The 14071-nt window shown below is 41.9% G+C and overlaps 1 protein-coding gene and 1 non-coding gene across 2 annotated transcripts in view; one reads left to right on the top strand and one right to left on the bottom strand.

Annotated features, from left to right (window-relative positions):
• FOXO1 (forkhead box O1) overlaps nucleotides 1-14071 on the top strand; it is a 96387-nt gene that overhangs the window by 58897 nt on the left and 23419 nt on the right. The window lies entirely within an intron of this gene.
• On the bottom strand, nucleotides 4244-4350 carry LOC123389775. The gene has a single exon (XR_006604409.1). It is a non-coding gene; the product is annotated as a U6 spliceosomal RNA (small nuclear RNA).

Raw genomic sequence — 14071 nt, forward strand, 5'->3', positions numbered from 1 at the left:
AACTCCTTCCTTCCCTCTGAAAAGTTATATTCACATTTCTACAGACCCAGTCAATCACCAAAAGGAGAACTCAAATGTCAGTGTTTTGGGGGAACCTGCCTACACTGTGGTGAGAATGCAAGCTGGTGCAACCACTCTGGAAAACAGCAGGGAAGTTCCTCAAAAACTTGAAAATAGAGCTATCCTATGACCCAGCAATAGCACTACTAGTTATTTACCCTAAAAATACAAATGTAGTGATCTGAAGGGGCACGTGCACCCGAATGTTTATAGCAGCAATGCCCACAATAGCCAAACTATGGAAAGAACCTAGATGTCCATCAACAGATGAGTGGATAAAGAAGATGTGGCATATATACACAATGGAATACTATGCAGCCATCAAAAGAAATGAAATCTTGCCATTTGTGACGAGGTGGATGGAACTAGAGGGTATTATGCTAAGCGAAATAAGTCAATCAGAGAAGGACAATTATCATATATGAACTCCCTGATATGAGGAAGTTGAGAGGCGACGTAGAGGGTTTTGGGGGGTAGGAAAAGAATAAATGAAACAAGATGGGATCAGGAGGGAGACAGACCATAAGAGACTCTTAATCTCACAAAACAAACTGAGGGTTGCCTGGGGGTGAGGGGTAGGGAGAGGGTGGTGGGGTTATGGACATTGGGAAGGGTATGTGCTCTGGTGAGTGCTGTGAAGTATAAACCTGGTGATGCACAGACCTGTACCCCTGGGGCTAATAATACACTATATGTTGATTTAAAAAAAAAAAAAGAAAGGAAAGAAAAATGTCACTGTTTTGTAGCTAGCAGACCAAGATGTGAAATAAATATACCTTGAAATGTAACTTTCATACTTCGTGTTTTTTATGCCTTGATACTTGAAGTATGGTTCATGGATTGGGTTGATGGCATCAGCATCACCAGAGAGCTTGTTAGAATCTAAGGCTTGATCCCAGGCATACTGAATCAGCCTGTCTTTTGACAAGATCCTGGGTGATTCCTATGCATGTTCAAGTATGAGAGGCACTGGTTTTTATGGTATTCAACCCCCTCCAAGTTAAGGGTTAAGCTTACTGAATGGAAGCTTTCTTCTTCTCTACAAAGTTCATTTCAAGGATAAAATTTTGTATTTTGAGCCCTAAAGAATAGAAATGTCAGGTTTGGCTGTTTAGCATCAAGGGGCATCTTTCCATTTCTAACATAGTCTGAATTATTTATTAAACCTCTTAATCTCAGTTTTTCTATACTGTCTTTGTATTCTGTTTGTAATGTAAAGCTAGTAGGGTGTTTCTTTATTTGGGGGGAGAAGAGTTAATCTTGGCCTCTTGAGAGTATACAAATCTCAACCAAATTACAGACATATCTCCTGTCCATCCCACTCAAGAGGGAAGCTGGTAACCACTCATCGTATCCCGCTGGCTTCTCCAGCAGCACATCTTTTCTCTGGGCTCCCACCTCTTGGTTTATTGTCTATGCATCCTCCCCTCTTAGCAGGTGACCTGGGCCTGACTCCTGTCACTTACTGCCTTTGTGACCAGGGCCTCAGTTTCCTCACCCCCACAATGAAGTTGTTGGATTCCTACACTCTGGAGAGCCTCACCAGCCCATTTTTGCCCTCTCCAGCCAGCTCTTCCATGACCTGTGGCCACGTCTGCCTGAACTCCTGACACCTCTTCTTTCTTCTCTTACCTTCCTTCTCCAATCGTACTGCCCTGCCTTCTGCTAGGCTCTTCCTGCTCTCACACATCTCCTTAAACTCCAGAATAGCCTAGAAGTGATCAATATGTGGTTTTTCTGTACTGTCAAGGAGGAGGGAGATTCCATGTTCAAGGACTCAGAGTTAACTTGTGAATTTATTTGAATTCATATTAAGTCTCCACTTGATGATTGTACAGTTCTCTCGGAAGTGCTTCAAGCAGAAGCACCCCTTTATGAAATAATGCCTCTCCCCCACCCATTTTTAGGGAGGAGTCTCACTTAAGTTTTTTAAATTCAGAGAAAGTAGGAAATCTTGGATCATTTTAGTATTAGCTGTGGGTTGTTGTCAAGCCAGCTCTTGTCTAAGGGGACCTCATTAGGCAGTGCTCTATAATGGTGACAGGGCAGCTTAAAATGTCTAAGTAAATGTAAATGATCTCAGAGCCAGTAGTTGAGTTTCACTTGAAAGCCAATGAAACATCTAATTAAGGAGCAAAGAAGGATGTCAGAAGGATCCAAAGGCCTGCATTTTTGTTATATTGTGGTAGATTTTACTGGAAGACAGAGGATTCTTTATATAATAAATCTGAAAAAAAAAAGAAGCAAATAACAAAAAATTTCCCTTTTCTTTACTTGTGGTGTAAACAGAAACAGCTCATAGATGGGAATGTCCAGTAGTTTGTATTACTTATTATCAGGTTCAAATTTGAACTTGAAATATTTTTTAAGATACGGGAGGAGTAGGGAGAGAGAGAGAGAGGATCTTAAGTAGGCTCCATGCTCAGCACGGAGTTCCACAGGGCTAGATCCAAGGACCCTGAGATCATGACCTGAGCTGAAATCAAGAGTTGGACAGTTAATTGACTGAGCCACCCAGGTGCCTGAAACATTCTACAGTGGTAAAAGCTTTTCTTTACAACATGTATAATTAATTACCTTGCTAAGCTTTTTTAACATTACATAAGGAGAAAACAGTAACATCTTGGAATGATTGTAAACTGGCACTTAAGACCCTGGAAGTGAACTGTTTTCTAATTACTGTATTATATGTGTGACTCGATTCCGTACTCCTCCTCCTTGGATCTTAGGTTTTTAAATAGTCTTATTCAAAATGCTTCCTTCTATTCTTGAGGCATAGTTGATATTTTAGCAGTGTTCAGTTTTATATACATAATTGTGTGTAGGCTGTGAAATTATTGCTTATTAGATTGGTAATATCATAAGCTATGTACCTTTTAATTATGTTTAATAGTGTGAGACCCAGAAATGCCCCCTGTGTACTCCTTTAATACTTCATGGCAGGACAGTAGGGGCGTACCATCACTGTAATGTAGTAAAAGGAACTGGGAACTGGGAATTGGGGTTATTGAGCCTGGAAAACATGAGAAAGTTACTTGTAGATTCTTTCTGGTGATGAAGGGTTTGGTTTCCTGACTCTGTTGAGTCCTGCAGAAGGACGAACAAGGGTAAGGCAGAGTTTTAGTCCTTCAGGAGCTCACAAACCAGGCAGAGCTCAGTTGATGTTACAGTTCTAGCTGTTGGATTGGAGCTATTCAGAAAATATTCTGAGGCATGTAGAAATCCAGGCATTCTTCTGTCTTGCTTTTACTGCTGTTCAAAAAGCATATGTTCTTTGTTCTGGATCTGTGAAATATGGATTGATCTGTTGCTTTTCAAAATTTAAGATAACTCCCTGAAAGCTAGGGAGTAGGCCTGATTCACTAAGCAAATTGTGGACAGGAAGAACTTTATCTGTATCCTGAGTTTTGATGGTCTGTCCCCACCCATCACCCCCAGAGGACTAGGTACACAGGTTCTCAAATTAATTTGTTTGGTGTTGTCATCTGAGAGCTTTTGGAGGAGGAGGTGAGAATAGCATGAGATTTAAATAAGATGGGCATTGCACATTATGGTGTCTCCAACTTGGAAGAGTAAGATGTATATAGCATTGTTGGATGAAGACGTCAGTCTGTGAGTATTCAGCACGCCTAATCATTTATTTCATTTAATCTACTTGTAAAGGGTTAACTTATTTATTGACCTATAGCAACCAAGAATTTTGAATCGTCTTTGCTCTAGTTTTAAGTTATGTGCATCCCCCAGGAGATACATAACCAGCAGCTTGTGGGGAAGGGATGAGGAGGAAGAGAGATTGAGTAACACCAGCCATATTACAGTGGTGTGCACAACCTTTTGGGTTTTGTTTTTTAGTGGTGTTAACCCTGTTTTTTTTTTTTTTTTTAACTATAACCGTTTTTGTGCAGCTTTGTTTTTTGTTTTTAAAGTATGTGACCATTTATGTGCCATTCTAGAACTGTGAAAATAAGCTATGGTGAATAAAATCATAATCGAGGGTGCCATTGTTGGAGGAGTGGAGTTGGCAGAATGCTGCTGAATCAACAGGAAAAGAACACAAGGAAACATTCAGGAGTGACAGAAGTGTCCTTTTCTTGATTGGGCTGGTGGGCCACGGGGTATGTAGTTGTCAAACTCAATCGTCTGTTAAGATCTGTGCATTTAATTTACTATAAATTGTACCTTCTCCCATAGGGCACACTTCATGAATTTGTGTGTTATCCTTGCACAGGGGCCGTGTTAATCTTCTCTGTATCGTTCCACTATTAGTATATGTACTGCTGAAGCAAGTAGAGTATAACCTCTCTTGTTACTTGAAATTTTAAAGTTTTTTTTTCCGCCCATATGAGATTTAAACAATACAGTGATTGGAAAGATGATGCAGCCACACTTTGAAATATCTGTAATGATTTCGACGTAACATAAAATAATGCATTGGAACTTCTTATCAAAAGTAGAATTTCACAAAAGTCATTGAAGGAAAAAGCCTTTGTTATCACATGTCTTCCTTCTGAGATATACGAGGGCAAGATTCAGTGTTTCTGTAGAAAAGTCCTGTTTCTCTTGGAGCTCTTGAAAAGGTAAAAAGTAACACATGCAAGATGAAAAGTATTTTAAATTTAGTATCATATCAGTGACCTTGTCAAGAATATGCAGAGACTTTTCTCACCATACCTCCTTATTCATGGCGTCACTGTGTACTATAACACATAGCCGGGGGGCTGGTAACCGAGCAGTACACAGCACTCACAAAATTCATACCCATGTGGAGTTTACAGTCCCAGCAGGAGAGATAGATAATGATTAGATAAGTATAATGTGAAGTAAATTATGGTGGTAAGTGCTTTGGAAAAAATTATGCAAGTGGGGCATCTGGGTGGCTCAGTTGGTTAAGTGTCTGTCTCTTGATCTCAGCTCATATCTTGATTGTGAGTTCAAGCCCCATGGTGGGCTCCACAGTGGGCATGGAGCCTCCAAAAAAAAAATGTTAAGCAAGGAAAGTGGGGTTTGGGGCAACCCTGGATTTGAGGATGGCCTTAATTGGGGTACATTTATGTAGAGACCTGAAATGGTGAGGTCTTCTTTCAAATCTTGAACCACATACATAGATTTCTTCTTCACAAATATATATTTTTAAAGATTTATTTACTTGAGAGGGAGAGGGAGAGAACATCTTTTTTTTTTTTTTAAAGATTTTATTTATTTATTTGACAGACAGAGATCACAAGTAGGCAGAGAAGCAGGCAGAGAGAGGAGGAAGCAGGCTCCCTGATGAGCAGAGAGCTGGATGCAGGACTGAATCCCAGGACCCTGGGATCATGACCCGAGCCGAAGGCAGAGGCTTTAACCCACTGAGCCACCCAGGCGCCCCTTGAGTGTGTCTTTTTTTTTTTTTTTTTTTTTTTAAGATTTTAAAAATTTATTTGAGAGAGAGAGTGAGAGAGAGCATGAGCTGGGGAGAAGCAGAGAGAGAGCGAGAGTTAGACTCCCCACTAAGCAGGGATCCTAACGCAGGGCTCAATACCAGGACCCTGGGATCATGACATGACCCTAAGGGGGACACTTAACCTACTGAGTCACCCAGGTGCCTGTGAGAGAGAGTCTTAAGCAGACTGCATGCTGAGTGCAGAGCCCAGCATGGGGCTCAATCCCATGATACTGAGATCATGACCTAAGCCCAAACCAAGAGTCAGATGCTTAACTGACTCTGCCATTCATGTGCCCTATCAGAAGTAAATATTAAGAAAAAACGTAGTAAAAAAAAAAAAAAAGAAAAAGAAAAAAACATAGTATACCAGCTCTTGAGGGCGATGTCATTCTCTCAGGATCCTGCACCCTCATGAAGTTTTTGAGCCCAAAGATGAGAGTAGCTGCTATTGAGTTGTTTGGCTTTGTTCCTAAGGAAACTGTAATTTCAGTTGCTTAATTTTATATTGAAGACTTCAATGAAATGGGATATTTTTGCTATCAATTACTGAATAACAGCATATTCTGAAACTTAGAAAAGCTAAGCAACACAGTCTTTATTTCAGTTTCTGTGTGGTCAGGAATCTGGGTCCTAGCTCAGCTGAGCGCCTGGAGGAGAGGAGATGACAGAGGGCCTGAATATCACGAGTAGAACCTGAGGGTGTCTTAAGAGGCTGTCTCCTGTGTGATGTCGTTCAGTAGTGACTCTCTATCTCTGCGGGTTGGCCTTGAGAGTTAACAGTTCTTCTTGGCGCCCCAAGGAAGGAGAAGAAACTATTTCCTGACTTTGTATCCAGTTATCCAATCAAATACAGCATACACCACGAGGAAATAAGAGTTGGCAAAAATAAAACAGTAGTAAAAATTACAAAATGACTGGCCTTGAATGGTTTTACACTTTCTCTGTTCATGGGACCCATTGGGTGCTTTCTCTCGCAGCCTCCACTCTGCTTTCTGTCCTTTCCGGCACCTGGTTGGCCTGCTGGGTAAGGACAGCACTGGGATTCCTGTTCTGGGCCTTGGGCTACCTTGTGCACTAACCTACTAGTCACTCCCTCCATTACCAGCTGTCTCTGGAGCTTCAGTTTCTCAGAATTGCTGTTTGGCTGAAGCTCCTTGCCAATGATGGTTTCTTTGGTGGGGTTTTCCTTGTCCATGAGCGGCTGTCTGTCTGGACCATGTCTGGACCTAGTTCTGGTGCTCTGTGTCTGGAAGTAGGGAAGCACGAGGAAACAGTCTTAAGTCACTGCCATCCTTCAGCAGCAAGGTGCCACTGTTCCCTCTTCTGAAGTGTGCATTCCCTCTTGGATTTCTCAGAGCTCCCCCTTCCTCCTCAGTTGTTGGCAGAAGGACCTCCTTATTTCTCTGTTGGCAGAGCAGAAATGATGGACTTCTGGTGAATCTTGCCATTTCAGTTTGAGACTGCTAGTCCTCTTGGCCTCTGCTCATTTTATATCCATTAGTCATGCTCTGGACCTCCAGAGGTCTTGCAGAACCTGTGCCTTGTGTTTTAGGCAATACCTGCCACCTTAAAAATCAGAAAGGGATGAAAGGAAGTGGACTGTAGACATTATGTAGAAGAGGATTTTGCTGGCCAGTATATAAAATGGAATGTTAAATGAAAAATTGTCAGGTGCCACGTGAAATGTTTAGTTAAATTAAGCTCACTCCCTTTCCCAAGCAATTTGATTTTCTTGAAGAAGACTGCGCAGAAGGCATCAGTGCAGCTCTTGGTATGTTACTGAAGCTGGAATGACATTTCAGCGTATCTGTCTACTTCCTCATCGTGCCTCTGCTCCCAGCAAGTCTGAGCCATCGGAGCAAGTTCTGGACTTTGAGACTGCTGGACGACCTGTGCTGTGGAGATGGAAAGCTAACCTTTATCTGTTGCATTTTCTGGATTTGTGCTGTGTTTGGTTCATCTTTGATGTCACTGGTTCTGGATCTAAGTTGACATAATTCTTGCTGGGCTACCCCTGGGGATAGTTAGTATCCGTCCTGCAGAGTGTTCTTAGGTCCCTCCCTCTGTTTCCTCAGACTGGGGGGATTACTAAAGTGGGGTCCTATTTTTTTAGACTGACTTTTACAGGAGTTGAAGGGTCTTGGGAGGCCATCTATTTACTCGAGGGACAGACTGAGTAGCAGAGAGGCTAAGGCACATTATGTCCAAGGTCGCCAGGCTGGTTAATGACACCAGGCAGAGTAGGATTTCTTGGCTGCCTGCACAGTATCCTCTCCTACACTTCTTTCCAGCTGTGTTGCCTTGAAAGCAGGCTGAAGGAAATCTCAGTTTCCATTTTGCACCCTTGACAGATGAACACTTCTCTAAAACTTGAGTTAGTTTAACTCTGGAAGGAGTGGGCTTTTGGATAATGGGCATTTTGGAGAGAAAGCTATTTGAGGAACGGTAACGGCCAGGATTCATTATGTAAGAAGGGACCCAAGAGTCTCAGCAAGGAGAGGATTTCCCTGTTCGTGGTATTTAAGTTGTGGTATGAATTCCTCCCATGGTGTTTGGTTTGCATCATTTGGCTTAGATATTGTTAGATGTTACTGATCTAATCCAATTCCTTGTTTTATGAAAATAGGTTTTTTGTTTCTCTAAGTGGACTTCTCTTTGTCAGTGTGCTGGAATAGTCATTCTTGGACCGAATTGATGACTTTTGAATCTCTCTGTTATGTTTTCAGGCATGCCTTAAGGGTCCTGAGATAATACTGTTGTTACTGGGAGGAGTTGGGTAAGGGCCGTAAACACTCCGAAGAGGTAGGAGACAGGCTGCTATAGGACAAAATTGCAGACTTCTGCTAAAACTTCTTGATTGCAAGTTATGGCAAAAGAGTATGACTTCTGTAGCTCAGATTCTAGTCCTTAGGTCCTCACATTGCTGTTTCCAAGCCCCCCTCAAACATCTGCTTTGGGCTTTGTGCAGTCCTGCTCTAGTGGCCAGCCCCAGAAGTCTGACACCTCTTCCTGTCTCAGCTCACGGCAGCCCCGAACAGCTGGGCTCCCGACACACAGAACAATGGGGCTCCTGAAGACATTCCTGCTGTTGACCTACAGAAGCACTTTTCCTCTTCTGAACTTCCAAGGGTTCTCTGTTAACCTATTCTGACTTATTTAGGAGGCAGGAACGTTCATTATTTATGTTAGTGGTTAGTTAACCAAACTAGAATATGTTTTCTTTTTATACCTGAACGCTGAGAGAGTAACAAAAACCAAATATTTTATAACACAGATCCTTGAATTTGCTCTGATAATACTGTATTTTATTTTGCAGCAACTTCCGGTTTTAGGGACAATTAAATATTTCTCTTATTGGGGAGTTTCACATTTTAAGTAAATTGAAATGGAAATGAAAGTTTTCTAAAAATAATGCTGGTTGTGTTTATGTGAGTTTTTCTTTCTCTCTCTCTCCCTCTTTCTCTCTCTTTTTTTTCTGTTTGAAATTCCATGTCACTGGTGGGGAAAGCCTTGATTGTGTAGAAAATGTAAATTTCATGCCAGTCTCTTTTTGTTTAGAATTGATGAGAATTAGATTGAACGGTTTGTGAGAATCGATGGAAGTCTATGAGGTTTCGTTTACTGTTGAACACTCTAACAGTCATTGCTTGATGATCTACCTTTACTGTCCTGTGGATACATCAAAGGCACTTCTGAGTCATTGTCGTCTTGTTGACTCTGAAGGACCGGCCCTTTATTCTACCAAGGAAGCTTCCATAGCTGCTCATTCTGAATTCTCTAGAGACAATTTGGTTGATCAGGGTGATCAGGCTGGTACCTTCTACCAGTGTGGCTTAGGAGATTAGGAGGATAAAAGGGAAATCATCATATTGCTTCCCAGGCCTTTTTTAAGTGTGTGGGGGAGTGTCGTAGGGTGATTGGGGGGGGGGCGGCTTGGGAATAAATCCTTTCCCCCCTTGACCTCAGTCTTATACACTCATTCAAATAGAAGGGTGAAGATGTATTCCAAAGGTTAATGTTGGCTGTGGTTGGGGGCGGGGGTGGGGGGGGATATCTGGATTTTGGGATTCTGTGAGCATTTGGCGATTGTAGAGGGTTTAACACCCTTGTTTTAATTAGCTAACTCAGTGGAAGGTGACAGGTTGGTCGGGAATTTAGTTTCACTTGTGACATCACTTGGCTTATTCAGATCAGGTGAATCAGGGGTGGTAATGAAAGAGCTCTGTTCTCCAGATTCACCTGACCTTGCTGAGAAGTGTAGTTCAGGGAATTACAGCCAGAGCCTGTCCTAGGAACACACTGTGATCAGCTGGAGAGGAAAGGTTGGGGAGGAGGAGAGGGTTCAGCCTACCTTAATCCTCCTTTCTCAGCTTCTTTAGGGTTAAATTATTTAAATGTGGGATTCTGTTTCCCAAACCCCTAAACTTCTGTTCCTTGAATTTAATCTGTGAGATTATAGGCATTCTGTGTATACCACAGGAGATGTGGGGATATGGAGCATAAATGTAGTATTCTGTAGTCTGCATTATGTAATTTGAAGGTAGTTTAGAAAGCACTGTTATATCATGAAACAGTTTGTGCATTGATTCTCTTGTCTAATGGACAACCCTATGGTCTGTGCAGAGGCGGAGACCAATTTCCATTACCAAACTGCTAGCGGTTTTCAAAGGCAGGCAAAGGATACTGTGCATGCCTAAGACAACACTCTAAATTGGGTGAGCTTCATAATTAATGTCTCCTTAAGTGAAGACTTTTGTTAATTTGTCTTTCTCGACCATTTGGTAGAAATTGCAGAGGAACAGGGGAACAACAGCACATCTCAGTGGGCAGTTGGTAAGAGCAGACGTGGAAGTGCCAGCTCCTTTGTTTAAAGGTGTCTGTTTCCTTCGAGCATTTGAAGGAGATTGGGTTTTCATCTACTGAGCTGTGCTGTGGGTGTTGACTGACAGCCTTTGGGAACATCCTAGTAATTATTATGGGTGGTACCAGGTTCTCCCTCAGTTCTTGTGTTGTCTTTTAACAAAAATGACTTTTTATTTTATGAGGGTACCAAACCCTGGAGAGAAGATGAAACTTGGATAAATCTTTATTTATTTATTTATCCATTTATTTATTTATTATTTCTGTATTTGAAGGGGAAGATAAAAACTATTCATGTAAATAACTGGCTTATCTGGGTTTTTGTGTCTTGCCTCTTTGGATCATTGACCATCGGAGTATGGTTGGTGCCTGGGGAACTTCTCCCACTGGTCTTCTCTCTTCTTTTCTTCTGCGTTTTGCACCTTTCCCAGGCAGAGGAGGTCAGGTAGGTACACGTGCCTTTCAGAAGGAGGTGGTGGGAAAATATGGTATAATGAGCCCTTCTGACTTTGGATTCAGCAGTTTAGCGTTGGTGCAGTAGGTGGAGTTATTCTTGGAGCCCCAGTTTGAAGATTGCTGTGCAGAAACCCATCTGTGCCACTGGTTGCCAACATTTCTGGTACAAATATTGTCATTTGCTCTTGAGGCAATCTGCTATTTCAGTCCTAGATGCAGTTTTATAATATGCTGGGCAAAATAGTGGAGAAAAAAATATCTTAAGTGGTGGTATAATCTTCAGTTTAAAAACACTTTAGCAATGTTTCCAGTAGAGGATTGTTCAGCGTGTCTCCTTTCCTCCTTCCCTTGGCTGTAAACATAATCCAAATTTCATTTTTTTCCTCACTTGCCTGAGCCATGGTTTCCTTGTGCTGCACCTACCCAGAGAAAAGATGGAGGGAGAGATGAAAGGCTTAAGTAATAGTACTTTAAAATTGCACTCTGTGAAGGTTTAACATGCCCTGTTCCTTCTGTTGATAAGAACATAACTTGCTCAGAAGTTACTTGCTTAAAAACTGTCCAGCATGGTACTACACAGCCCTTTCCCATTGTACACCCTTCCTTGCTTCAGGGGGAGAGGAGCATATTGGCCTTGTGGGCCACGAGTACAGGACCCTTCTGTTGCCTGTGCAGAGTGGGAGCTCCCTGAAGGTTATGGGACATTGCCAGAAGCCCTGGCGTAGCTATTCTACCATTTGACTGCGCTTTGTCAATAAACCTTCTCTAGAGCGGGAAAACATGTCCTCCAGAAAGTAATACTTTTTTTCTGTTCTGTGGCTTTCTCAAAGTTTTTCCCCCAGCCCGATGTGTAGTAAGAAATCCACTTCATATTATGACTCAGTGTACATGTGCACACATATGATACAAGAGTTTTACAAAATAGTACTGTACTTGCCCTTTTGAGTGAGATATGCTCTGTTTTACTAATTTTAAAAAATTCTGGCCTCAGTCTTCAAAATTGATTTTACTGCTTTATGGATTGTGATCCAGAGTTTTTGGCCTGAGGGCTTTCCCACATTTATTCTTTTAAGTCCTTCCTGTCATGGCAGCAGTGGTGGAGTTAGGGGAGAAGAGGTGGGTGCATCTGTATGTGGAAGACTGGCCTACAGGCATGAAGCAAGGAGCAGGGAGTTCATGACTCACTAAGAAAGTAGTGCCTCTTTGAATTGGTCTCAAACATGGAACTAGTTAAAATGATGCACTAACTGAAAGACCCCAGAAGCTGTTTGATGTGATTTGAGCCCTGATGTGCCAGGATAGTTTTATACTTATCTGGATATCCTTATTATTTAGATTTTGGATTCAGTCCTTGAAAACTGGCATTTGGTTTGGATCCACTTGGCTGGATGGGGTTTCGTGCTCCTCTTCTGTATTAACCTAAATCAGGCTTATTTGACTGATGCTCAGTTGTCTGCAGGACCTTTGATCCCATGAAAAGTATGTTCCACTCTTCATTTCCTCAGAGCACATGTGAGGTCCACCTTCACCCTGGAGTCACCCAGGTTGTTGTCAATGTAAAGGAATTTTAGCTGTTATCAGTGTTTAATAAGAAATCATTACCCTTTCTCTGCGAAGCAGGAGCTATTAAAACCAGGGTCGTCAGGCTGCAGTCATGTTCCTCCCACCGAGTCCCTGACTGGCCTGCTGGTATCTGGAGCAATGATCTTGTAAGGACTCCATTGTGAAGTTGGCTGTGTGTGTGTCCAAGGGAAATATTAAAGGGGAAAGCGGGGGAGGAAAATTCCAGGAAGTTGAAAGGTGAGGTTGACACGTCCTCATTCACTAACGATGCTTCTGTTTTTCTTTCTGGAAAACAATGATGATTTAAAAATTGATCTCAGAATTAACTGGCTTTTATCCATAACCATATAATTATACTTTTAAACATCTTTTCTTAATCATTTATTAAATAACATCATACTCATAAATAACCTTTTATTATTTGGTGTAAGTGACCCAAAGTACCACTAACACCACATTTCTCAAACTCGCCTATCATACGAGATATTTAATAAGAATATATGGGATTTCATCCTCTTGCTATTGAATCAGAATTTTTATGAAATAACACAGTTGAGTTATTTTCTTAGAATATCAGAACTGAAAGGAAGGTTGGTCATTAAGCTAGTCCATTTGTTTTCAAACCTGGTGAATATTTTAATACAGGTTCCTGGTCCTGTTTCATTCTTTACCTGTTGAATCCCAGCCCCTGAGCCAAGAGGTTTAAGTGTTTCTGTTTTCACCATGCTTTCTAGACGATTCTGATTATTGGTTTGGAGTGATAACTACTCTTCTGTTCAGACTCCTTCAGGAGAGGAAAATTAATGTGCTTGGTTATTGAGCTAGATAATAGGACGAAGAATCCTCTTCTGCTTATCTGTTGATTTATTCAGATAATATTTACATCTCAGGTACCAACTAGATAGATGAGTGTTGGCAGTTTCGAGATGAGTGAGCAGCATCCCTGCCCTTGAGAGTGGATTGTTACTCAGCCTTTCTTAAGGGATGAGTTTGGGGATGGCATGAGAATCATTTGGGGAGCCTTTCAAACCCCAGCAGTCAGATGGGTGTGTGCCTGTGTGGTGGGGCCAAGAAAGTACAGGGGCCAGCTCTCCTTCGCTTGCTGGCTGCTGGCCATCCTCCATTTGTCTTGATTTTAAAACTCTATGAACTATTTTATTGATTTATTTGACAGACAGAGATTACAAGTAGGCAGAGAGGCAGGCAGAGAGAGAGGAAGGGAAGCAGGCTCCCCTGTTGAGCAGAGAGCCCAGATGTGGGGCTTGATCCCAGGACTGTGAGATCATGACCTGAGCCGAAGGCAGAGGCTTTAACCCCCTGAGCCACCCAGGCACCCCTGAACTATTTTAAACATATAGGAAAGCATAGAGGCTAACATAATTAGCACCCACGTGACCCTGCCAGGTTTTAAGAAATGTCAGCCATCTTGCCTAAGTCTTCTTGCGTTGGAGGGTCCCTTTACTTCAGGAAGTCTGCCTCCTGGCTGGGCTGATCCACCGAGGTCCATCTACCCTATAGAGGAATGGCCATTGCTGCCTCCCCCTCCCTTTACATAAATGTTATCATAACGTTGATATAAATGTTGTCAGTTAACATAGGTATCATTCTGCAACTTGATTTTTTTAAAGTCAGCATTATGTTTTTAAGATTTATCCATTGTTGTTACATGACCTGACATGACCGCATACTTAACAGTAAAATCAGGAA

This window comes from Mustela putorius, unplaced genomic scaffold (genome assembly GCF_011764305.1).
Source record: "Mustela putorius furo isolate JIRA1106 unplaced genomic scaffold, ASM1176430v1.1 tig00004013_pilon_pilon_pilon, whole genome shotgun sequence".
NCBI lineage: Eukaryota > Metazoa > Chordata > Mammalia > Carnivora > Mustelidae > Mustela > Mustela putorius.